Raw genomic sequence first — 25,339 nt, forward strand, 5'->3', positions numbered from 1 at the left:
GGTGTTTGCTACCAAATAAACCTGTTGGACTTTAACCTGGTGTTGTTAAAACTCTTACTGTGTTCACCCCAGTCCAACGCCAGCATCTCCACATCATGCTCATTGTTATATCAGATAAATCTTCCTTGGGGATAAAAAGGTTTGCTATTAGTATGGATGGATAGAATAGGTCCACCGGCGCTTGCTTGGGTTGTAGACTGGTGTTTGGGATGGGGATCCTCTGTAAATAGATGGCCGGAAGGATGGTCTGCACCATTGGTATCCACTATGCCCTTCTTCTCCTGCAGAGTCCTGGACCACTGGAGCCTTTGCTCCACTTTGCCAGGTTTTCCATGTCCACCTTTGTAATTCTGCCATAACCTTCCATGTATCCCCAGACAGGGCCGTCAACCTGAAACATTGGGCAGGATTTTCCGGCCGTACTCGCCCCAAAACCGGAAAATCCCACCCGAGGTCAACGGACCTTTGCAAGATTCTTGTAATCTGGGTATATGTGGTGGGCAGGACGGGAAAATTCCCCCCATTAACTCTGCCTCTTTCTCTCCACGGGCTCCGACCAACTTGCTGAGCTTAGGGTCCGGGGGGTGGTGGGGGGCAGTTTTTTCACTCAGAGGGTGGTGAGTGTCTGGAACGAGCTGCCAGAGGTAGTAGTAGAGGCGGGTGTAATTTTGTCTTTTAAAAAGCATTTAGACAGTTACATGGGTAAGGTGGGTATGGAGGGATTTGGGCCAAAGGTGGGCAATTGGGACTAGCTTAGGGGTAAAAACTGGGCGGCATGGACAGGTTGGGCTAAAGGGCCTGTTTCTATGATGTAAACTTCTATGACTCTATGGCCTCTATCAGATCAGCCATGTTCCTATTGAGTAGTGTAGCAGGCTCAGGAGGGAGAGGGGGTGGGGTGGAGTGAAGGGATGGGGACTGAGTGGCCTACCCCTGCTTTTAATTGCTAAGCTTGTGGGTTCATATTCAGCCATTTCTTTTTATTTAATGTAGTCTCCGAGTCGTTCCCTGATTTCTCTCATTATTGCTTCATTTTGTTGTTGAATCATCTGCTGCCTTCATTATATTAACAGATCCCTCTTTTCCTGGCTCTGTTTCCTCAGTATAAGCTGTTCACCTTTAACATCTCTCAATTCTGATAAAAATCTATCGATTTGAAGCATTAATCGGCATGGTGGCACAGTGGTTAGCACTGCTACCTCACAGTGCCAGGGGCCCGGGTTCGATTCCAGGCTCCGGTCACTGTCTGTGTGGAGTTTGCACATTCTCTCCGTGTCTGCGTGGATTTCCTCCGGGTGCTCCAGTTTCCTCCCACAGTCTGAAAGACATGCTGTTTAGGTGCATTGGCCATGCTGAATTCTCCCTCAGTGTACCTGAACAGGTGCTGGAGTGTGGCGACTAGGGGATTTCCACAGTAACTTCATTGCAGTGTCAATGTAAGTTCGTGCTTGTGATAAATAAAATAAAAATATAATCCTATCTCCCTCTCCTCACAGATGCTGCCTGACCTCTGAAGTGTTTCCCATATTTTCTGTTTTGATTTCAGGATTCCAGCATTTGTCATAGATTTTGCTTCTTCTGTTCATTATTTTTCCTTTACCTTTTCATTTGGGAGAACCAGCCTTGATCCTACCGAATGGCAGAGCAGACTCGAGGGGCCAAACGGCCTACTCCTGGTTCCTATTTTTTATGGTCCTGTAGAATTGGAAATTACAATAATTCTGCTGCTTTCGCCCCCAAGAACCCATGAAATGCCACTCTAAGTATCTGGTTGGTTTAGTTTTCTCACCTGAAGAAGGAGCAACGCTCCGAAAGCTTGTGCCACCAAATAAACCTGTTGGACTTTAACCTGGTGTTGTGAGGTTTCTTACTGGGTTTAGTTTTGGTGAGAGTTTTGTGTCTGTCAGAGGGTTGCAGGTTCAAACCCCACCCTAGATTTTTGTGTGGAGTCTGATGTTAGCACGTCGGTACATCACTGAGAGAAAGCCGTTTTGACCATGTAAGGACATCCATAGTGCTGGTAGAAAGGAAGTTCCAGAATTTTGACTTCTGCGACAGAGAAGGAATGGTAATATAGTTCCAAGTCAGGATGGTGTGTCACTTGGAGCGGAACTTGTAGGTGATGCCATTCCCATAAATCTGCTGTCCATGCCCTCCTAGGTGGTAGAGGTTGTGTTTGGAAGGTGCTGTCGAAGGAGCCTTAGTGAATCATTGCAGTCCACCTTGTAGATGGTACACACTGCTGCCCCGTGCCTCAGTGGTGGAAAAAGTGAAGGAAGGTGATAGATGGGGTGCCATTCAAATGGGCTGCTTTGTCCTGGATGGTGTCAAGTTTCTCACGTGTTGTTGGAGCTGCAGCCATCCAGGCAAGTGGGGAATATTCCATCAAACTCCTGACTTGTGTCTGATGAATGGTGGGCAGGTTTTGGGGAGTCAGAAGGTGAGTTACGTACGGTGGAATTCCCAACCTCTTACCTGTTGTTGCATCCACAGTATTCATATAGAATTCGAGAAATCTTTCCCTCCATTACAACTGTGAGTCCTTCAGAAGCACTTCATTGGTTTCAGAATGCCTTCAGAGGTTCTGTGGTTGTCAAAGCTGCTTTGGAAAAGTGAGTTGTTGCATTAACTGGGAATCTAAAATTTAAAAAAAAACAAGAAGTGGCCAAGAATCCGTCCCTTTTTAGATATATTAGTGTCATCTGGCCTGTCCGCTCAACATAACCATTATTACAATATTTTAACAAGCAGTGGATGAGCATTTCATAGAATCATACAGTGCAGAAGAGGCTCTTCAGCCCATCGAGTCTGCACATATACGTAAAATAAAAACACAACCTGACTGTATGCATGATGTCTGCTCTATTTTCCTGTATTAATATGTAGGCACGGTGGCACAGTGGTTAGCACTGCTGCCTCACAGCGCCAGCGACCAGGGTTCAATTCCCGGCTTGGGTGACCGTCTCTGCGTAGGTTTCCTCCGGGTGCTCCGGTTTGCTCCCACAGTCCAAAAGATATGCTGGTTAGGTGCATTGGCCATGCTAAATTCTCCCTCAATGTACCCGAACAGGCGCCGGAGTGTGGCCACGAGGGGATTTTCACAGTAACTTAATTGCAGTGTTAATGTAAGCCTACTAGTGACACTAATAAATAAGCTCTACTTCACGGTCACTGCATCAAAGCTTTAAATCTATACATCAGTGCTTGATATCGTACATCTATCCAACAATCTCTCAATGACAAGGATTATTCACACGGGAGTTCAATAACTTGTATTTATGCAGTGCTTTTAATTACCTGCGGACATTCCAAAGCACTTTACACAAATTGAGGTACTTTTGAAGAGTAGTTACTGTTGTAATGTAGGAAATATGACAGCTGATTTTTTATACTCGGCAAGCTCCAACAAACATATAAACATATAAACATAATAATGATTAGGGTGTGTGTATTTTATTGATGTTGGTGAATGGACCTGATCCTGGAAGTCCAGAGTTCGGCTGTGTGTGAGACAGCCTTTAATTCAGAAGCAGTACCATATGGAAACTTTGTAATTTATTTAAAGTACCCTGTGGAATCTACAGCTGTTCAAAAATGCTTGACAATTATTTTTAAGAGTTTGTATCAACCATTTGATTTGATTTGATTTATTATTGTCACATGTATTAGTATACAGTGAAAAGTATTGTTTCTTTGCGCGCTATATAGACAAAGCATACTGTACATAGAGAAGGAAAGGAGAGAGTGCAGAATGTAGTGTTACAGTGATAGCTAGGGTGTAGAGAAAGATCAATTTAGTGTGAGGTAGGTCCATTCAAAGGTCTGATGGCAACAGGGAAGAAGCTGTTCTTGAGTCAGTTGGTATGTGACCTCAGACTTTTGTATTTTTTTCCCGACGGAAGAAAGTGGAAGAGAGAATGTCCGGGGTGTGTGGGGTCCTTAAATATGCTGGCCGCTTTTCCGAGGCAACGGGAAGTGTAGACAGTAACCGTAAGGGAGCAATTGTAATTACCGTGGATAATAAGAAATACTGGCCCATGTGACCCTGGAAACACTCAACCTGGGAGCAGTACCAACAGGACGGAAGTTAACAGACAGAAGCCGTGTGGCCAAACACAAAGGAGAACTGCAGCTTCTTCCCTGCTGCCATCAGACTTTTGAATGGACCTACCTTACATTAAGTTGATCTTTCTCTTCGCCCTAGCTATGACTGTTACACTATTTTCTGCACCCTCTCCTTTCCTTCTCCCCTATGTACTCTGTGCTTTGTCTGTATAGCACGCAAGAAACAATACTTTTCACTGTATCCCAATACATATGACAATAATAAATCAAATCAAATAGCTGGGACAGGCACAGTGGGCTGAAGGGCCTTCTTTGGTGCTGCATGATCCACGCTTCAAACCTTAAACGAAAGTATCAAACCCATGTTGGCTGGTAATCCTCACTAAATGTAACTGGGGACCAGTGGGTGGAAATACTATCAGAGAAAAGTTGCTCAAATGTCTATGTGCAGCATTGCAGGCAACATCCTTTCCAAAAGATTTGGCTCGCAAATGTGTGAAAACGTAAGATAAAAGCAAATGACTGCGGATGCTGGAATCTGAAACCAAAAGAGAAAGTGCTGGAAAATCTCAGCAGGTCTGGCAGCACCTGTAAGGAGAGAAAAGAGCTGATGTTTCGAGTCCAGGTGACCCTTTGTCAAAGCTGACGTTTTGAGTCCAGATGACCCTTTGTTAAACGTAACCTCATATTATTATATCATATTATCCAACTGGACAACAAAGAAATGTTGGGGAATAAGGGCACAGGGTGCATTCTCCCAGTCCTATTGATCCAGTGAGGGCTATATTTCAACCAGCAAGCCTAATCCTGTGGTTCAGTACGAGTCTCTGCTATGATCCAGTTCTGCTCAACTGATGTTGTGAAGACTGTCCTGGTTGTCTTGTGGGGAGAAGCATCTGTGCCTCCTTTTTATTCCTAATAGCCCGGGGGTGGGATACATCTGAGTTCCCTCACCATCTAGCGGTGGGTATACACTCAATCCTGAGCCTTGTGGAGGACAGGAATGCATCCAAGTTCTCTGGTGGTCTTTGTGATCTAGTTGAGAGAGGGGGGAGCAGGAAGGATTTGACTTTCCTCATCTGGAGGAACCCACCCAATTTCCCTGGTGGTCTAGTGGTTAGTTTCATCTGATTCCCTGGTGGTCCGGTGTGAGAGAAGGCATCAGATTCGCAAACAAGCTAGTGACGGGTTATATTAGACACCTCAGGGACACATTTTCAAACCTGTGCCCCTTTCCATGTATTGCAAGTCTGAACCGTAAGAAAAATCCTGTGTCCACCTAAAGATTCATCCGAAATAGTTGTGAGATCCACAGACTATCTTTATGTAAAATAGGTTCTGTTTACTTCTGTTCTGCACTGCTTGTAAAAGGTAACCTAATATAAAAAGACTTAATTAACTGAGATATCTTGTGCAAATACTTGCTACAAATAAATATGGCATATATTTTGCATACTCTGCTCCAGTACAGAGCATAGGGCCGAGATTCTCCAACCTCGCCTGTAGCTGGGATTCTCCACCCCCACTGCAGCGAATGGAGGCCGGAATTTTCCAGTCTTGCGCGTCCCCCGACCGCTGCCAGCGGAGAATTTGACGCACAACCCAATCTCCGATCGCAGCAGCGGGACTGGAGAATCCCAGCTGTGGGAGAGGTCGGAGAACCTGGCCCAGAGGTTTGGCTGAGCGTCAAATTCTCCATTCCCGTTGACAGCAGCAGCAGCCGTGGGGAATGTGAGGGCTGAGAATTCCAGCCCAGGTCAGTAGCAGTGAAGGTCACAGAGGTCGATGGGGAAATCAGTCCTCTTGATTTTCTGGCCCACTAAAATCAGGAGCTGCAGCTGTCAGCTGTCTAATTAGAACCATAGAACCATAGAAAATTACAGCTCAGAAACAGGCCTTTTGGCCCTTCTTGTCTGTGCCGAACCATTTTTTGCCTAGTCCCACTGATCTGCACTTGGACCATATCCCTCCACACCCCTCTCATCCATGAACCCATCCAAGTTTTTCTTAAATGTTAAAAGTTAAAATGTTAAAGCATTCACCACTTTATCCGGCAGCTCATTCCACACTCCCACCACTCTCTGCGTGAAGAAGCCCTCCCCAATATTCCCTTTAAACTTTTCTCCTTTCACCCTTAACCCATGCCCTCTGGTTTTTTTCTCCCCTAGCCTCAGTGGAAAAAGCCTGCTTGCATTCATTCTATCTATACCCATCAAAATCTTATACACCTCGATCAAATCTCCCCTCAATCTTCTACGCTCCAGGGAATAAAGTCCCAACCTATTCAATCTCTCTGTAACTCAGCTTCTCAAGTCCCGGCAACATCCTTGTGAACCTTCTCTGCACTCTTTCAACCTTATTTACATCCTTCCTGTAACTAGGTGACCAAAACTGTACACAATACTCTAAATTCGGCCTCACCAATGCCTTATATAACCTTACCATAACACTCCAACTTTTATACTCGATACTCCGATTTATAAAGGCCAATGTACCAAAGGCACTCTTTACGACCCTATCCACCTGTGACGTCACTTTTAGGGAATTCTGTACCTGTATTCCCAGATCCCTCTGTTCAACTGCACTCTTCAGAGTCCTACCATTTACCCTGTACGTTGTTCTTTGGTTTGTCCTTCCAATGTGCAATATCTCACACTTGTCTGCATCCCCACACCTTTCCTGTGCCTGAACTGGAGTCTTTGGCTGGAATTCTCCCATCCCGCCCGTCACTGGAATTCTAGCGGGCAGGGGGACGGACCATGTAAAGATCCGTTGAAGTCAGGCGGGAATCTCTGGTTTTCAGGCGAATGCAGCCAGAGAATCCCACCCATAGTAAATGTACCTTATAAAATCATAACTTTATCAAGTCTAATATTTGCCCAAATCTTTCGAGTACAAAGAACATCAGCAGGGTGAAGAACAAAGAACAGTACAGCACAGGAAGAGGCCCTTTGGCCCACCAAGCCAGTGCCGACACAAGACATCTTCCTAAACTAAAGACCTCTTGTCTCTACGTGGTCCCTATCCCTCTATTCCCCGTCTATTCATGTATTTGTCAAGATGCTTCTCAAACATTGCTATTGTATCTGCTTCTACAACCTCCTCTGGCAGCACATTCCAGACACTTACCACCCTCTGTGTAAAACATTCGCCCCTCACACCTCCTTTAAACTTTCCCCCTTTTACCTTGAACCTATGTCCCCTAGTAATTTCTACCCTGGGAAAAAGATTCTGACTGCCCATTCTCTCCACACCTCTCATAATTTTGTAAACTTCTATCAGGTCGCCCCTGAGCCTCCAAGGTTCAAGTGAAAACAAATCAACTCTCCTCATAGCTAATACCCTCCAAACAAGGCAACATCCTGGCAAACCTTTTCTGTATCAACTTAAAAACATCTTAATCTCTCCCAATCATCATAACCTTCTATTCACTTCTCCCTCATCTAGCGCTTATCTATAACTTAGGTAAGTGGGGCAGCACGGTGGCACAGTGGTTAGCACTGCTGCCTCACAGCGCCAGGGACCCGGGTTCAATTCCCACCTCGGGTCACTGTCGGTGTGGAGTTTGCACATTCTCCTCATGTCTGAGTTTTGTGCCCCGGTTTCCTCCCACAGTCCAAAGATGTGCAGGTTAGGTTGATTGGCCATGTTAAATTGACCTAGTGTCAGGGGGATTAGCAGGGTAAATATGAGGGGTAACGGGCCTAGGTGGGATTGTGTTCGGTACAGACTTGATGGGCTGAATGGCCTCCTTCTATACTGTAGGGATTCTATGAAATTACCCTGAAATGCAAATATGCTCTTCAATTCGTTATTCCTTGTGGTAGCAAGTTCTACATTCCAATTATTCTCCAGGCAAAAAAAATCCCTTGATTGCCTTATTAGATTTATTAGTGACTATCTTATACATATGACTCCGACTAGTTTGGGGCTCCCCCAAAAGGGGAAATATTTTTTCTCTACATCTGTCCGATCGAACCTTTTCATAATTTTAATCTGCAGAGGTTGGGAATGTGAAATAAATATAGAAGATTTGTTTAAGAAATTTTTACTCCATCCTTAAATTTACAAAGCCAGTGCTCAGAGTGGACCAGGCAAACCCAAATTCATTCCATGCTTGCTCCAAAGACCAAATTCAAATTCCAATTGAATCCAATTCATGGTCCCCATAAGAAAGACAAACAAGATCCAAGCTGACAAGATAAGGCACCCTATCTTGGGCTTGATTGATGATTGTTCTTAGCCAAGAAGCCAAGAAGTGATAGTCATAGAGTCATAGAGGTTTACAGCATGGAAACAGGCCCTTCGGCCCAACTTGTCCATGCTGCCCCTTTTCTTTTAACCACCAAGCTAGTCCCAATTGCCCATATTTGGCCCACATCCATCTATGCCCATCCTACCCATGTAACTGTCTAAATGCTATTTAAAAGACAAAATTGTACCTGCCTCTACTACTACCTCTGGCAGCTTGTTCCAGGCACTCACCACCCTCTGTGAAAAAATTGTCCCTCTGGATCCTTTTGTATCTCTCCCCTCTCACCTTAAACCTATGCCTTCTAGTTTTAGACTCATCTACCTTTGGGAAAAGATATTGACTATCCAGCTGATCTATGCCCCTCATCATTTTATAGACCTCTGTAAGATCACCCCTCAGCCTTCTACGCTCCAAAGAAAAAAGTCCCAGTCTATCCAGCCTCTCCATATAACTCAATCCATCAAGTCCCAGTAGCATCCTAGTAAATCTTTTCTGCACTCTTTCTAGTTTAATAATATCCTTACTATAATAGGGTGACCAGAACTGTACACTGTATTCCATGTGTGGCCTTACCAATGTCTTGTATAACTTCAACAAGACGTCCCAACTCCTGTATCCAATGTTCTGACCATTGAAAGCAAGCATGCTGAATGCCTTCTTCATCACCCTGTCCACCTGTAACTCCACTTTCAAGGAGCTATGAACCTGTACCCCTAGATTTCTTTGATAATAAAAACAGAAGATGCTGAGAATATACGGTGGGGAAAATCATTTGGTTGACATGCCAAGCGTAAGGAGAAGCAGGGTGGACAGAACTTCACATCCTGCTCTGGTTGGGGTGACAAGATGTGCTTTGCATTTTCTGTTCCGCCCCTCAGTAATATTAAGAAAGTAAGCTCGCAACCGGCATAACAGGGGCTTACATTTTGGTGGATAGCAGATCTGGCATGCTACAGATCGGGTTTTAAAGAGGGAAGGGGTTAGGGAGGCATGGTTTGCATTGCAGTCATTATCAGAGATGGAACAGGCTCAAAGAGCAGCTCCAGGAGGCCTGTGATCTTGGATTCCAACATTAAAGTTTATTTATTTATTAGTCACAAGCAGGCTTACATTAAGACTGTAATGAAATTACTCTGAAAATCTCCTAGTCACCACACTCCAGCGCCTGTTCAGGTACACTGAGGGATTTTCATAGTAACTTCGTTGTAGTGTTCATTGTAGGCATTGTAGTAAGCCTAATTGTGACACTAATAAATAAACAAAAACTTAAAGGGATCAATCCAGTAATCACATTGATTGCTTCTTGTCCAATGGTCCTTAATAATTCATGCTTAGCCTTCAAAATATTTTGACATCTGCTTCTTCCCTTCAGGACAAGGTGGCACGTAACTGCCAAGAGCAAACCCATCTGGGAGGAGGGCAGCATACCAGCTGGCCTTCACTTTTGTTTGGAAAAGGTGACCCTCAGGCTACTTGGCAGGGAGATTGGAGAGAGAGCAGCAGATGGTGAAGCTGAAGGTACGATTATACACCGTCAGTATACCACAAAGATATAAGAAGTTTTCAGTCCCAATCACACTTGGTGGAAGTGAGTGACCAAGTATATGGGCACAACTGCGAACGACAAAAAATATACCAGAGGATCCATCCGCAGGCAAATGTGCAAAACGAGCAAAGCTCTTCCTTCACAGCAACTGGCCAGTCAGGAAAAAGGGATCTCATCAGCTGTACTGAATACAGAACAACCGTCAACCCTAGAGATCCACGTGCCCCAAACAACCACAGTGGAATAATAATAGTTGCCACAGCAATATGTGACTCAGGAAAGACACTCTCCAAATAAGGGACATCACCCAGGTCAACAGCCAACATCAATGTGCACACTTGCCATTAAGAGACATGCGTGATTTAAAAACTATGCATGTACAGTGGCCGATTGGTAGAACAAGCAGTTGTTAATGCATGAGAATAGTGGGTGAAAAGTGGATAATTTGGGTAACTCACAATCACACATGATTATGCATGGAACTATGTCTTCTGTTCATTCGGAAAAGGGGGGTGGTGCTTGTATCTTTCATTTGTTACAAAAAGGGGCATGTTTGGATTTTAAAATGCAATCAGTCTACATGTCACATATGACTTTCTGGAGTCCAGTGACCTCTACCATGAGACTGTCTCTCTGTAGGTAGACACCTCTAAAGCATAATAAAAACCCCTCACTGAGACAGACACTGAAAAGCACACTGTCCTTAAACTCAAAATAGTGAATCTTTGGAATTCTGTACTCCAGAGACCTGCTGTTGGACAATAGCTGAGTTTATTCCAGACTGGAATTGATAGGTTTATGGGCATGAAGGTCATCAGGGGACATGGGATCAGGAAAGTGGTGATGATGCAGAAGTTCAGTCATGTTTCTATTGAATGGCGGCGGATAAATGTGAACATGCAAACAGAAATAGGCCATTCAACTCATCGAGCCTGCTCCGCCCTTTCAATAAGATCATGGCCGATTGTAACCGCCTGCCTATCCCCCGATATCCTCTCACCTCCTTGTTTATCAAGAATCTATCCACCTCTGCCTTGAAAACATTCAAAAACTCTGCTTCTATTATCCTTTAAAATTTTCTGGGCACTGATTTGATTTGATTTATTATTGTCACTTGTGTTGGCACACAGTGAAAAGTGTTGTTTCTCGTGCGCTATGCAGACAAAGCATGCTGTTCATAGAGTACATAGGGGAGAAGGAAAGGAGAGGGTGCAAAATATAATGTTGTAGTTACAGACAGGGTGAAGAGGAAGATCAGAAAGAGAATATTATTAGAAAGTTTAAAGAAGTTAGAGTTAAGTTTTAAGAGCACAGAATGAGAGGGTATACTGGGGATAACACGCAAGAATTCGCCTCGCTCCAGCGCCATCTTTTTCCTAAATTTACCCTTTGCTTCCATACACTTCGGCTCATGCTTCTATGCACATCAGTATCAATCCATTTGTTATGGATTTGTTCCAATAGGAGCACGGTGGCACAGTGGTTAGCACTGCTGCCTCATAGCGCCAGGGACCCAGGTTCAATTCCGGCCTCGGGTCACTGTCTGTGTGGAGTTTGTATGTTCTCCCCGTGTCTGCGTGGATTTCCTCTGGATGCTCCGGTTTCCTCCCACAGTCTGAAAGACATGCTGGTTAGGTGCATTGACCCGAACAGACGCCAGAGTGCGGCAACTAGGGGACTTTCACTTCATTGCAGTGTTAATGTAAGCCTACTTGTGACACTAATAAATAAACTAAAAAACAAAATGAGGGAGATAGTCTTCAGGAAGCATAATGGAAGATATGTCCCCATCAATGGGGGTGAAGTAGAAATGGTCAAGGGCTTCAAGGTTTTAGATGTCCAGATGACCAGCAACCTGTCCTGGTCCCTCCGTGCTGACACTATAGTTAAGAAAGCCCACCACTGCCTCTGCTTTCTCAGAGGACTAAGGAAATGCGACATAGGGTGCCACCGTGCCGCCCTATATCCGCCATTATAAACATTCACTCCCTCAACATCAATGCATAGTGTCTGCCGTGTGTACCAGCTACAAGTCTTTGACAGCACGTCCCAAACCTGTAACCTCCACTAGGCAAAAGGCCATGGGGCAGCAGGTACATTAGAACACCATCACCTTGAAGTTCCGCTTCCAGCTGCACACCAAATGGGTTTAGAAATATATCACCGTTTCTTCATTCTCACTCACAGTCCTGGGATTTTCGAGTTAACAGAACCTCCACCAAATGGACTGCAGTCGCTCAAGGAAGTGGCTCACCACCTTCTTCTCAAGGGCAACCAGGGATGGGCAATCTGTGTTGGCCTTGCTATATCCCATCAATGAGTAAAGAGAAGAGCACAAGAGTTCCACAAGATCCTCAGTTTAAGTCATGAAAGACCAGCCATATCTGAGATATGAAGTGGTGATTCCGCCTCCACTCCAGCATAATGGTCAACATGCCCTTTCCTTCTTCAGGGAATGTAAAGTCAGTGAGAATCCATGAGGAACCCCATGTAATGAATTCTCAAAACAAGACTGAATAAACAAGAGTCACATTAATCCCTATAGACATTTCTAAAAACCAAAGGCTGGGGAACTCAAGGGATGGCCTTGTGATATTACCGCTAGACGATTAATCCAGAAAATCAGCCAATGTTCTGGGGATCTGGGTTCGAATCTCGCCACGGCAGATGGTGGAATCTGAATTCAATGAAAAAAAAATCTGGAATTGAGAGTCTACTGATGACCATGAAACCATTGTCGATTGTCAGAAAAACACATCTGGTTCCCTAATGTCCTTTAGGGAAGGAAATCTGCTGTCCTTACCTGGTCTGGCCTACATGTGACTCCAGAGACACAGCAATGCAGTTGACTCTCAACTGCCCCCCAAGGGCAACTAGGGATGGGCAATAAATCCTGGCCAACAAGCGACACACATATCCTACAAATACATTTTTAAAAGCTCCACGGCTCTTGCGCTCACAACCTCTTGGGTCTGTCCTGACAATGATACCCAGAGACAGTGATGGAACAGTCTGGGATTTTGGCTGATAATTACAATTTGGTTTATAAAAAGGTCAGGTTCCTGTTTGCTGAGTCTGTGGGGACTACTCTCCCAAACGTTGTACCAGTTCCCAGACATTATGAGGGACAGCATTGGTTAGGTTGTGCTTAGTATTGCTTCCCGTTTTGATGTCTAAGTCACAGCCTGCGCAGTTATATTCTTGTTTCTCTTTCGATAGCTTGTTACAACTGAATGATTTTCTAGGCCTCTTTGTTTTTATTCATAGCATGTGAATGTCGCTGGCTGGGCCAGCATTTATTGCCCACATCATGAGGGCACTAAATAGCAATACAGCCATGTTTATTTTCTTGCCTGAAGTACATTCGTGAATCAGATGGTTTTTTACAGCAAATGACAAAGGTTTCTTGGGTTGGGATTTTCCGGTTTTGGGGCGAGCGCAGCCAGGAAATCCCACCTGAGGTCAAGAGACCTTTGCATGATCCGCCATCCGCGCGCAGCGATTCCCGTGGTGGGCAGGACGGGAAAATTTGACCCATGGTCATCATTAGACTTTTAATTCCAGATTTTTATTGAATTGAAACTTCACCATCAGCCGTGGTGGGATTTGAGCCCAGGATTCCAGACCATTATCCTGGGTCTCTGGATTACTAGTCCTGCAACAATACCACTATGCCACGGCCTCTTCACAGGGCGGTTAAGGGTGCGGCACAATGATGCAGAACTGGAGTCAGGAAAAGGCAAGACTGTGTAAGAATAACAGTGTTCTCTCCTTACAGTAAATCAGTAAAAACAATTGGAACTTTCCAACAACCCAATTGTTTCAAGACCATTTTAGCGGTACTGCATTTTTAAAGAAAATCTCAGATTATATTGCTGAAATTCTCAAAAACGATGATGAATTTTATCTTCTGATTCTGTGTATTATTAGTCTAGGATTACTGGATTATTATAATAAAAGCAAAGTACTGCAGATGGTGGAAATATCAATTGCGATATCTGATATCAGTCCTAAATTTGCCTTTTGCTAATGTTGAATCTTTGTACCCTTGCCCCACTCTACAAATTCAGTGTGACTTTCTGCATTTAGCAATCCCAAATCATTGATTATCTTCTGTAACATCACAGAGAGTTATCTAGTTATCACCCAGAACCAATCACTGGTGTAAGAGAGTTATTGCCTGGTCTAAGGGAAGGGGCTCAGCATGCTAACAAAGGAGGCAGTTTGGTGACCCCCACCCCATTCATTTTGGTAGGAAGAAGATAGGAATAGCGCAGAGAAACAATACAAAATAAAGGGCACAATTCTAAAGGGGGTGCTGGAGCAGAGGAATCTGGCTGTATATATGCAAAATATCCAGTACCATTATCAATAGGGACAGAGAGTACAAAAGGATGGAAGTTTTGTTACAACGGTAGAAAACACAGGTTTGGCCTCAACTGGAGTATTACATCCAATTCTGGACATCACACGGGCTGTGAAGGCATTAGGATGGATGCAGAAACATTTCACAAGAATGGTTCCAGGGATAAGGAACTCCAGTCAGCCTGAAAGATTGGAGAAGTTTGGACTGTTCTCCTTGGAGAAGAGAAGGTCGAGAGGAAATTTGAAAGAGGTTTTCCAAAATCATGAGGTATTCCAAAATCAGATAGGGAGCAACTGTTCCCATTGGTAGAAAGATTGAGAACCAGAGGGCACAGGTTTAAGATATGGACACCAAACATGGGATGGGATTTAAAGGCCTCGCTTGACCCAAGACTGGTAAATCCTGCCCGATGTCAACACATATTTCCATTGACTGCCCCTTGCCTGCTCTGATACTGTGGTGGGCAGGGCGGTTGAATTCCGGTGATGAAGAAAAACCTTTTTGTGCATCAAGCAGTTAGGATTTGGAAAGCACAGTTTGAGAGTGTAGTGGAAGCTGAGGCAGGGTCAACTGAGGCAGGGTCAACTGAGGCAGGATCAACTGAGGCAGGGTCAACTAAAATAGGTCAACTGAGGCGGGGTCAACTGAGGCAGGGTCAACTGAGGCAGAGTGAACTGAATCAGGGTCAACTGAGGCAGGGTCAACTGAGGCAGGGTCAACTCAAACAGGTCAACTGAGGCGGGGTCAACTGAGGCAGGATCAACTGAGGCAGAGTGAACTGAATCAGGGTCAACTGAGGCAGAGTGAACTGAATCAGGATCAACTGAGGCAAGGTCAACTGAGGCAGGGTCAACTCAAAGAGGTCAACTGAGGCGGGGTCAACTGAGGCAGGGTCAACTGAGGCAGGGTCAACTGAATCAGGGTCAACTGAGGCAGGGTCAACTGAGGCAGGGTCAACTCAAACAGATCAACTGAGGCAGGGTCAACTGAATCAGGGTCAACTGAGGCAGGGTCAACTCAAACAGGTCAACTGAGGCGGGTCAACTGAGGCAGGGTGAACTGAGGCAGGGTGAACTGAATCAAGGTCAACTGAGGCAGGGTCAGCTGAGCCGGGTCAACTGAGGCGGGTCAGCTGAGGCCAGGTGAACTGAATCAGGGTCAACTGAATCAGGGTGAACTGAATCAGGGTCAACTGAGGCAGGGTCAACTGAGGCAGGGTCAACTCAAACAGGTCAACTGAGGCAGGGTCAACTGAGGTGGGTCAACTGAGGCAGGGTCAACTGAGGCAGGGTCAACTGAGGCAGGGTCAACTGAATCAGGGTCAGCTGAGGCAGGTCAGCTGAGGCAGGGTCAGCTGAGGCAGGGTCAACTGAATCAGGGTCAGCTGAGGCAGGTCAACTGAGGCGGCTCAACTGAGGCAGGGTCAACTGAATCAGGGTCAACTGAGGCAGGTCAACTGAGGCAGGATCAACTGAATCAGGGTCAACTGAGGCAGGGTCAACTCAAACAGGTCAGCTGAATCAGGGCCAACTGAAATAGATCAACTGAACCAGGGTCAACTGACTAGTGTCAACTGACCAGGGTCAAAACGGAATTGGACCATTATGAGAAAAGGAAACAAAATCAGGGCTATAGTGAAAAGTTAGGGGAATGGCACCAGGCAAAATGTACCTCGTGGGCCAGCAGTAGACATGCTGGGTTGAATGGCCTCCAGCTGTGCTATAATCATTCTATGATTCTATGAACATGCCTAAACTACATTCTCAACTTGTGATAGAAACCTGAAGCTGATGCTTATCCTTATCTGGAAGAAGTGCAAGGCTGAAATCTATGATGACGGAGGGAGGGGGAGGTTGGAAAATGTGGCGAGCCATTCCAAAGTCCGTTGACTTCAGTGGGAGCGGAAAATCATGCCGGTGGAAAATTCCACCCGCTGTTTGTGAGAATACAGAAAAAATAGATCTCACTGTAACTTCCCTACCGCTGGGAAAAGTGTAATGATGCCAGCATTGTGGCCTGCGGTCCTACCTGTCCTCACAGTTTTGTTTTTAGTTTGGTAGACCAGGTGGTGACTGTTCAGTTACGGCAGCATTCTCCTAGGCCACTGGAGGGAGATCAGATGTTCCTAGCCACTCTCGCTTTACCCCAGGACAGGATACAGGCGTGGATGACAACCCATCCGTCAATATTACAAAGGCAATTTGAGGGAATTTTTGGAAGGCTACTGAATTCTGTTGGTGAGGAACCCTGTTCTCTGAACAGACCTTCTAATCACATGAGGAGAGAACTGAGCAACATGAGTTTGTATATTTTTTATTCATTTGTGGGACATGGGCATTGCTGGCTGACCAGCGTTTATTGCCCACCCCTAGTTACCCTTGAACTGAGTGGCTTGCTAGGTTATTTCAGAGGGCAGTTCAGAGTCAATCACATTGCTGTGGATCTGGAGTCACATGTAGGCCAGACCAGGTAAGGACGGCAGATTTCCTTCCCTAAAGGACATTAGTGAACCAGATGGGCTTTTCCGACAATCGACAATGGTTTCATGGGTATCAGTAGATACTTAATTTCAGATATTTTTTACTGAATTCAAATTCCACCATCTGCCATGGAGGGATTCGAACTTAGGTCCCCGGAATATTAGCTGAGTTCCTGGATTAATACCACTAAGCCATCGCAGCGATCACCTTAAAGGACAAAATTACAGCCCTCAGGACCTCTGCAGGAAAACTGTTTGCAATGTCACCTGCAGACAAAGCCACTGGATAGAACTGCACATGAGAAATTGGTTGCTGGTCCCATCAGCAGCATGGTGCCTCCACCTTGTGCCACCCTCTACACCATTCACCTGGGCATCACACACGTTCTCACTGGGTCGGCCAACCAGTCTGCGCTTCGGGGTGACACTGATTGGCACTCCTGTTACCATCATCCTGAATTGGTTGGTTGGGTTGGAAGTTGCTTCTTAATTGGCCTCCTACTGGAAGCTGGTGTCCATGTCCCATCATGAGCATGTCCGAGTTAATAACCTGGAAATTAGCCTGACATTGGACTGCGACTCAGATGGGAAAGTTCTGCCCCAAGGCCATTCAATTAGGCCATGGCTGCCCTGTACTTGTTCACGCAATCCCATGAAATGTTTACACAGACTCCCACTGTCCATTCAAGACAGCGCCAGAGCTTGGCGACTTCTTGCGAGCTGTGCCCAGCATCCCCCTAATTCTATCTTTTACTCTCATTCTATGCTTTTCAAACTCTACTCTAACTCTTATAAACTTTACATTCTGCAGCCTCTCCTTTTCTTCTTCCATTTGTACTCCATGAACGGTATGCTTTGCTTGTATTGTGCGCAAAAAACAATACTTTTCACTGTATACCAATACATGTGACAATAATAAATCAAATCAGTTGAGAAGAGTTGCCTTTTTTTAGTCATTCATGGGACATGGGCGTCACTGTCTGGCCAGCATTTATCATGATGTGGAGATGCCGGCGTTGGACTGGGGTAAACACAGTAAGAAGTTTAACAACACCAGGTTAAAGTCCAACAGGTTTATTTGGTAGCAAAAGCCACACAAGCTTTCGAGGCTCTAAGCCCCTTCTTCAGGTGAGTGGGAATTCTGTTCACAAACAGAACTTATAAAGACACAGACTCAATTTACATGAATAATGGTTGGAATGCGAATACTTACAACTAATCCAGTCTTTAAGAAACAAAACAATGGGAGTGGAGAGAGCATCAAGACAGGCTAAAAAGATGTGTATTGTCTCCAGACAAGACAGCCAGTGAAACTCTGCAGGTCCACGCAACTGTGGGAGTTACAAATAGTGTGACATGAACCCAATATCCCGGTTGAGGCCGTCCTTGTGTGTGCGGAACTTGGCTATCAGTTTCTGCTCAGCGACTCTGCGCTGTTGTGTGTCGCGAAGGCCGCCTTGGAGAACGCTTACCCGAATATCAGAGGCCGAATGCCCGTGACCGCTGAAGTGCTCCCCAACAGGAAGAGAACAGTCTTGCCTGGTGATTGTCGAGCGGTGTTCATTCATCCGTTGTCGCAGCGTCTGCATAGTTTCCCCAATGTACCATGCCTCGGGACATCCTTTCTTGCAGCGTATCAGGTAGACAACGTTGGCCGAGTTGCAAGAGTATGTACCGTGTACCTGGTGGATGGTGTTCTCACGTGAGATGATGGCATCTGTGTTGATGATCCAGCACGTCTTGCAGAGGTTGCTGTGGCAGGGTTGTGTGGTGTCTTGGTCACTGTTCTCCTGAAGGCTGGGTAGTTTGCTGCGGACAATGGTCTGTTTGAGGTTGTGCGGTTGTTTGAAGGCAAGAAGTGGGGGTGTGGGGATGGCCTTGGCGAGATGTTCGTCTTCATCAATGACATGTTGAAGGCTCCGGAGGAGACAATACACATCTTTTTAGCCTGTCTTGATGCTCTCTCCACTCCCATTGTTTTGTTTCTTAAAGACTGGATTAGTTGTAAGTATTCGCATTCCAACCATTATTCATGTAAATTGAGTCTGTGTCTTTATAAGTTCTGTTTGTGAACAGAATTCCCACTCACCTGAAGAAGGGGCTTAGAGCCTCGAAAGCTTGTGTGGCTTTTGCTACCAAATAAACCTGTTGGACTTTAACCTGGTGTTGTTAAACTTCTTACAGCATTTATCACCCATTCCTAGTTGCCCTTGTTCAGAGGGCAGTTGAGAGTCAACCAGATTACTGTGGCTCTGGAGTCAGATAAGGACAGCAGATTTCCTTCCCTGAAGGACATTTGTGAATCAGATGGGTTTCTTCCGACAATGAATAATGGTTTCATGGTCATCAGTAGATTCTTAATTCCAGATTTGTTTTAAAAACTGAATTCAAATTCCACCATCTGCCGTGGCGGGATTCAAGCCCGGGTCCCCAGAGCATCAGCTGAGTTCCTGGATTAATAGTCTAGTGATAATACCACTCGGTCATTACCTTCTCTCAAGCAGGAGTGGTGTGAGATTGCCTGAATATAGAACCACTGCAGTGCGACATTGCTTGCTGACATTCAGGGCGGGATCTTCCAGCCACGCTCGCCCCAAAACCAGAAAATCCCGCCTGAGGTCAACCTTTGCATGATCTGTCCCCTGCCCGCTACCATTCCCGTGGCAGGCGGGACGGGAAAATTCCCCCCTATGTATCAGCAGAACTCCACAGTGACAAAGACAAATGGCCAAAGGCAACGTACATCACTAATTTAGGTTTCCAATGCAAATAAATAATGGGGCAAAGAAATATTCTGATGCACGAATGATGTGTATCTACACATGGCATCTTTAGCTCTATATTGACCAGTAGATAAGGTGGAAAATATTTACAATACACATCAATACACAAAAGGTTACACAAATATAGACAGTAATTATATGTGTACACACACACACATACTCATACAAAGACGCGTGCACACACACGCACACACATTCATACACACGTGCACGCACACACTCATGCACACACATGGACACACACACAGCTGAAATGTTTCGGACCAGTTTGTAACTGGGCCACCAGATGATGTGACTTGCAAAGTGAAATACAAAACCTCATAAAAAGGCAAAGCAGCCTTTAATTATCCAATTTGGCATAATGGCTTTCTCCTTCTAACTGAGTGAAGAGCCAAACGAGGAATGGCTGACTCATGCACATCCACCCCCCCCCCCCCCCCCCCCACCCACCCCACTTACTGAGAGATCCTTTATAGTGGGGACAACATTTCGGAAAATAGGGCAAAAGTATTTCAGTTCCAACCACCCCAACCATACCTCCCCACACCACCGAGAACAAAGAGAGCAAAGACAAAAATAGAAGGGATTATAAGAAAGGTCATTTAGTGACACACATTTCCGAAGGGTGCAGTATGGGAGGAGGCCATTTGGCTCATTGTGCCTCTACTAGCTGTTGGGAGGAGCTATCCCCTTGACCATTTGAACGTCACCTATTGAATTTGCTTCCACCACCTTTACAGGCAGCGCATTTCAGATCACAACAAATCATTGTGTACAAAATATCATAGAACCATAGATCATAGAATCTATGGCATGGAGACAGGCCCTGTGGCCCAAACTGGTCCATGCTGACCAAAAAGCCCATCTAGGCTAACCCCATTTGCCTGCATTTGGCTCATATCCCTCTTAACCTTTCCTATTCATGTATCTGTCCAAATGCCTTTTAAATGTTGTCAATGTCCCTGCCTCAACCACTTCCTCCGGCAGCTCATTCCACATACATACCACCCTCTGTGTAAAAGGGTTGCTCCTCAGGTTCCCATTAATTCTTTCCCCTCTTAAATTAAACCGATGCTCTCTACTTTACGATTCTCCAACCCCGGGAAACCCAATCCATGCCTCTCATGATCTTATACATACCTCTCCTACGTGCCAAAGAAAAGGGTCCTCGCCTGTCCAATCTCTCCCTATAACTCAGTCCCTTGAGTCCTGGCACCATCCTTGTAAATCTCTTCTGCACTCTCTCCAGTTTAATAGCATCTGTCCCATAGCAAGGTGACCAAAACTGAACACAATACTCTAGGTGCGGCCTCACCAACATCCTGTAAACGGGAACAGGCCACTAGTCACAGGTCTCCAGGCCGACAAGCATTCTTTCACCACAAGAATGTGGCCTGGTAGCACAGTGGTTAGCACTGCTGCTTCACAGCTCCAGGGCCCCGGGTTCGATTCCCGGCTCGGGTCACTGTCTGTGTGGAGTTTGCACATTCTCCTCGTGTATGCGTGGGTTTCCTCCGGGTGCTCCGGTTTCCTCCCACAGTCCAAAGATGTGCGGGTTAGGTTGATTGGCCAGGTTAAAAATTGCCCCTTAGAGTCCTGATATGCGTAGGTTAGAGGGATTAGCGGGTAAAATATGTGGGGGTAGGGCCTGGGTGGGATTGTGGTCGGTGCAGACTCGATGGGCCGAATGGCCTCCTTCTGCACTGTAGGGATTCTATGACAACTCTTTGCTTCATATTACTTGCATGTTGCCTCTGGCTCTTCTGCCAATCATGTTAAATCTGTGTTCTCTGGTGACCAAAACGTCTGCCATTGGAAACGGATTGTCCTTATTTTCTCCATCAGAACCCTTCAAAGTTTTGAACACCTCGATCCAATCTCCCCTTAGTCTTTACTGTTCTGAAAACAACAGAGTCATATATTCTGAATATATATAATATATTTTATTTTTTTATTCATTCGCAGGACATGGGCGTCGCTGGCTGGCCAGCATTTATTACCCATCCCTCGTTGCCCTTGAGAAGGTGGTGATGAGCTGTCTTCTTGAATCACTGCAGTCCATGTTCTGTGGGTTGGCCCACAATACCATTAGGGAGGGAATTCCAGGATTTTGATCCAGCAACTGCAAAGGAATGGCAATATATTTCCAAGTCAGGATGGTGAGTGGCTTGGAGGGGAACCTGCAGGTGGTGTTCCCATTTATCTGCTTCCCTTGTCCTTCTAGATGGAAGTGGTCATGGGTTTGGAAGGTGCTGTCTAAGGATCTTTGGTGAATTGCTGCAGTGCATCTTGTAGATAGTACACACTGCTGCTACTGAGCATCAGTGGTGGAGGGATTGAATGTTTGTAATATATTTATTCATAATATATTACAAATATATTCATATTCACTCTATTCTGCACCCTTTCCTTTTCTTCTCCCCTATGTACTCTATGAGCCGTATGCTTTGTCTGTATAGCGCGTAAGAAACAAGACTTTTCACTGTATCCCAATACATGTGACAATAATAAAACAAATCATTCTGGTATGTATTTACTGCACCCTTTTTAAGGCCTAGGCACCTTCTGGAAAGTTGTGTGCCTGGAATTGTGTACTCCCACAGGGGCCTAACCCATGTTTTATAAAGTTTTACCGCAACTTCCTCACCTTTGTACTCTATTCCTCTATTAATGAAACTGAGGATCCCATTAGCTTTATTAAAAGGCTTTGCAACTTATCTTGCCACCTTTGAAGATTTGTGTACATGTTCCTGCGCCTCCTTTAAAATTGTGCCATTTATCAGAAAGCAAAATAAAGGTTGATGTGTTGAGAGATAGCCTTCATCGGAACACACAGAACAGAGATTCGAAAGCAAATGAAATGAGTCATGCAGCTAAGCAACTTGTATTGAAATACACAAAAGAACTGACTCATAGTGCCAACATTGACATTGTGGTATTTGAGTTGATAATCTTAAAGAATGGAAGACAAATACACAAAAAGAAAGCAAAATAGAGAAGTGCTTATCGCACTTTGTTAATTTTCCAATACCATTTTTAGGTTTAATCTCATCCTAAGATGGCACATGCTGCTGTCCTGCCAGACCTTTTCATTTTTATTGTTCCTTTTAACTGATTAGATCAGGAAACCAAATGGCATTCAAGTTGCTAAACTTGGCTCAGCATTCTTACCCTCTGAGTCCAAAGGTTGCGGGTTCAAGTCTAATACCAGGCACCTGAGTATCTAATAGAAAATATTGGAAAATCTCAGCAGGTCTGACAGTATCTGTGAGAGAGAATAGAGCCAACGTTTCGAGTCTGGATGACCCTTTGTCAGAGCTGGCGAAGGGTCATCCAGGCTCAAAATGTTGGCTCTATTCTCTCTCCAGATACTGTCAGACCTGCTGAGTTTCTCCAACACTCTCTGTTTTTGTTTCAGATTCCAGCATCCGTAGTATTTTGCCTTAATCTTACCTGAGCATCTAATCTAATTTGCAGTGCCGTGCTGTCTGAGGTGCCATCTTTCAACTGAAATATTTAATCCATCTGCTCTCTCAGGTGTACATTAAAGATTCCATGTTAATTAAGAGCAGGGGATATCATGGAATAGAATGCACATTCTCCCCGTGTCTGCGTGGGTTTCGCCCGGGTGCTCTGGTTTCCTCCCACAGTCTGAAAGATGTGCTGGTTAGGTGCATTGACCCGAACAGACGCCGCAGTGTGGTGACTAGGGGATTTTCACAGTAACTTCATTGCAGTGTTAATGTAAGTCTTACTTGTGACTAATAAATAAACTTTAGAATCATAGAATCTCCACAGTGTAGAAAGAGGCATTCGGCCCATCAAGTCTGCACCGATCACAATTCCACTCAGGCCCTATCCCCATAACCCCACTTATTTACCCTGCTAGTCACCCTGACACTAAGGAGCAATTTAGCATGGCCAATCCACCTAACCCGCACATCTTGGCACTGTGGGAGGAAACCGGAGCACCCGGAGGAAACTCACGCAGACACAAGGAGAAAGTGCAAACTCTACACAGACAGTGACCCAAGCCGGGAATCAAACCCTGGTCCCTGGTGCTGTGAGGCAGCAATGCTAACCATTGTGCCACCTCAGATATCAACATTGATCCCTCAACAAAAATAACTAAGATCATTTATCCCACGGTTGTTTGTTGGACCTGGCTGTATGCTGGAATGGGTTGCTGCATTTCTCGATATGACATCGCTGACTACATTTCAAAGTAATTCATTGTTTGTGAGGGGGCATCCTGTGGTAATGAATGTAAATGGTAAATGTAAGCTATTTCAACAAATGAATCGGAACCAATTGGAATACAAATGTTTTACCCAATCAGTTTGCTATGTTCCGGAAGGAATTCAGCTAAGCTGCTTTTGGTGAATTGAGAACATTGAAGGGATTTGGAACTTTAATCTCTTGCACAATCAAATTAATTATAAATCTACAACTTCTACCACCTAGAAGGACAAGCGCAGCAAATGCAAATGCGCCAACATTCAGGCTTGAGCTGATAAGTGACAAGTAGCATTCGTGCCATACAAATGGCAGGCAATGACCATCTCCAGAAAGAGGGAATCTAACGCACTTCCTCATTAATATAGTGGTTAGTATCCCTGCCTGTCACGCGGGAGACCAGGGATTCAATTCCCCGACGAGAAGATGCAAAATTTCCTGATGGGCGGCATGGTGGCACAGTGGTTAGCACTGCTGCCTCACAGTGCCAGGGACCCAGGTTCAATTCCAGCCTTGGGTCACTGTCTGCGTGGAGCTTGCACGTTCTCCCGTGTCTGTGTGCATTTCCTCCGGGTGCTCCGGTTTCCTCCCACAGTCCAAAGATGTGCGGGTTAGGTTGATTGATCATGCTAAATTGCCCCTTAGTGACAGGGAGATTTGCAAGGTAAATACATGGGGTTACAGGACTAGGGCCTGGGTGGGATTGTTGTCAGTGCAGACTCGATGGGCTGAATGGCCTCCTTCTGCACTGTAGGGATTCTCTGATTCTATGATTCTATTCTATGATTCTAACCATTTCCCCTTTACACTCAATGCATTAGCATTGCTGAAACCCCCATTATAAACATCCTCAGGGAAAACTGAACTAGACCAGCCATATAAATGCTATGACTATAAGAGCAGGTCAGAGGCAGGAAATTCTGCAACAGGCAGCTCACCTCTGACTCATCAAAGCCTGTCCACCACCAATCAGGAATGTGATGGAAAATTCCGCACTTGCCTGGATGAGAGCAACTCCAACAACATCCAGGGAGCTCAACACCATCCGAGACAAAGCTGTCCATTGGTTTCGCATCCCATGCGCCAACTCAAATCCCTCCTCCATCATTGATGCACAGCGGCAGCAGTGTGTGCCATATGCAAGATGCACTGCAGCAACTCGCCAAGGCTCCTTTGCCAGCACCTTCCAAATCCATGACCTCTACCACCTAGCAGCAAATGCGTGGGAAAAACCACCACCAGCAAGCGTCCCCTCACGCCATGCGCCATCCTGACCTAGAACCATATCACCGTTACGGGAGCTGGGTCAAAATCCTGGAACTCTCTTCCCGACAGCACTGTGGGTGTACATTCGTCACGTGGACTGCAAGTTATTCAAAAAAATAGCTCACTGCCATTTTCTCAAGAACAATTTGGGATGGGCAGCGAATGCTGTCCTTGCCAGAAACGCCCTGATCTGTGAATGAATTTAAAAAACATTGTTTAAACATTAAGGGTTTAAGTATTAAGCAATTTAATAACCACATTTACTTGTGTGATAGTTTATTTGCATTGGCTGCATCATCACAATGTGCACACCACAAGGCACTGTTATGTAAAGCTTTGATCC

This window comes from Mustelus asterias, chromosome 9, assembly GCF_964213995.1.
Source record: "Mustelus asterias chromosome 9, sMusAst1.hap1.1, whole genome shotgun sequence".
In the NCBI taxonomy this organism is placed as follows: domain Eukaryota; kingdom Metazoa; phylum Chordata; class Chondrichthyes; order Carcharhiniformes; family Triakidae; genus Mustelus; species Mustelus asterias.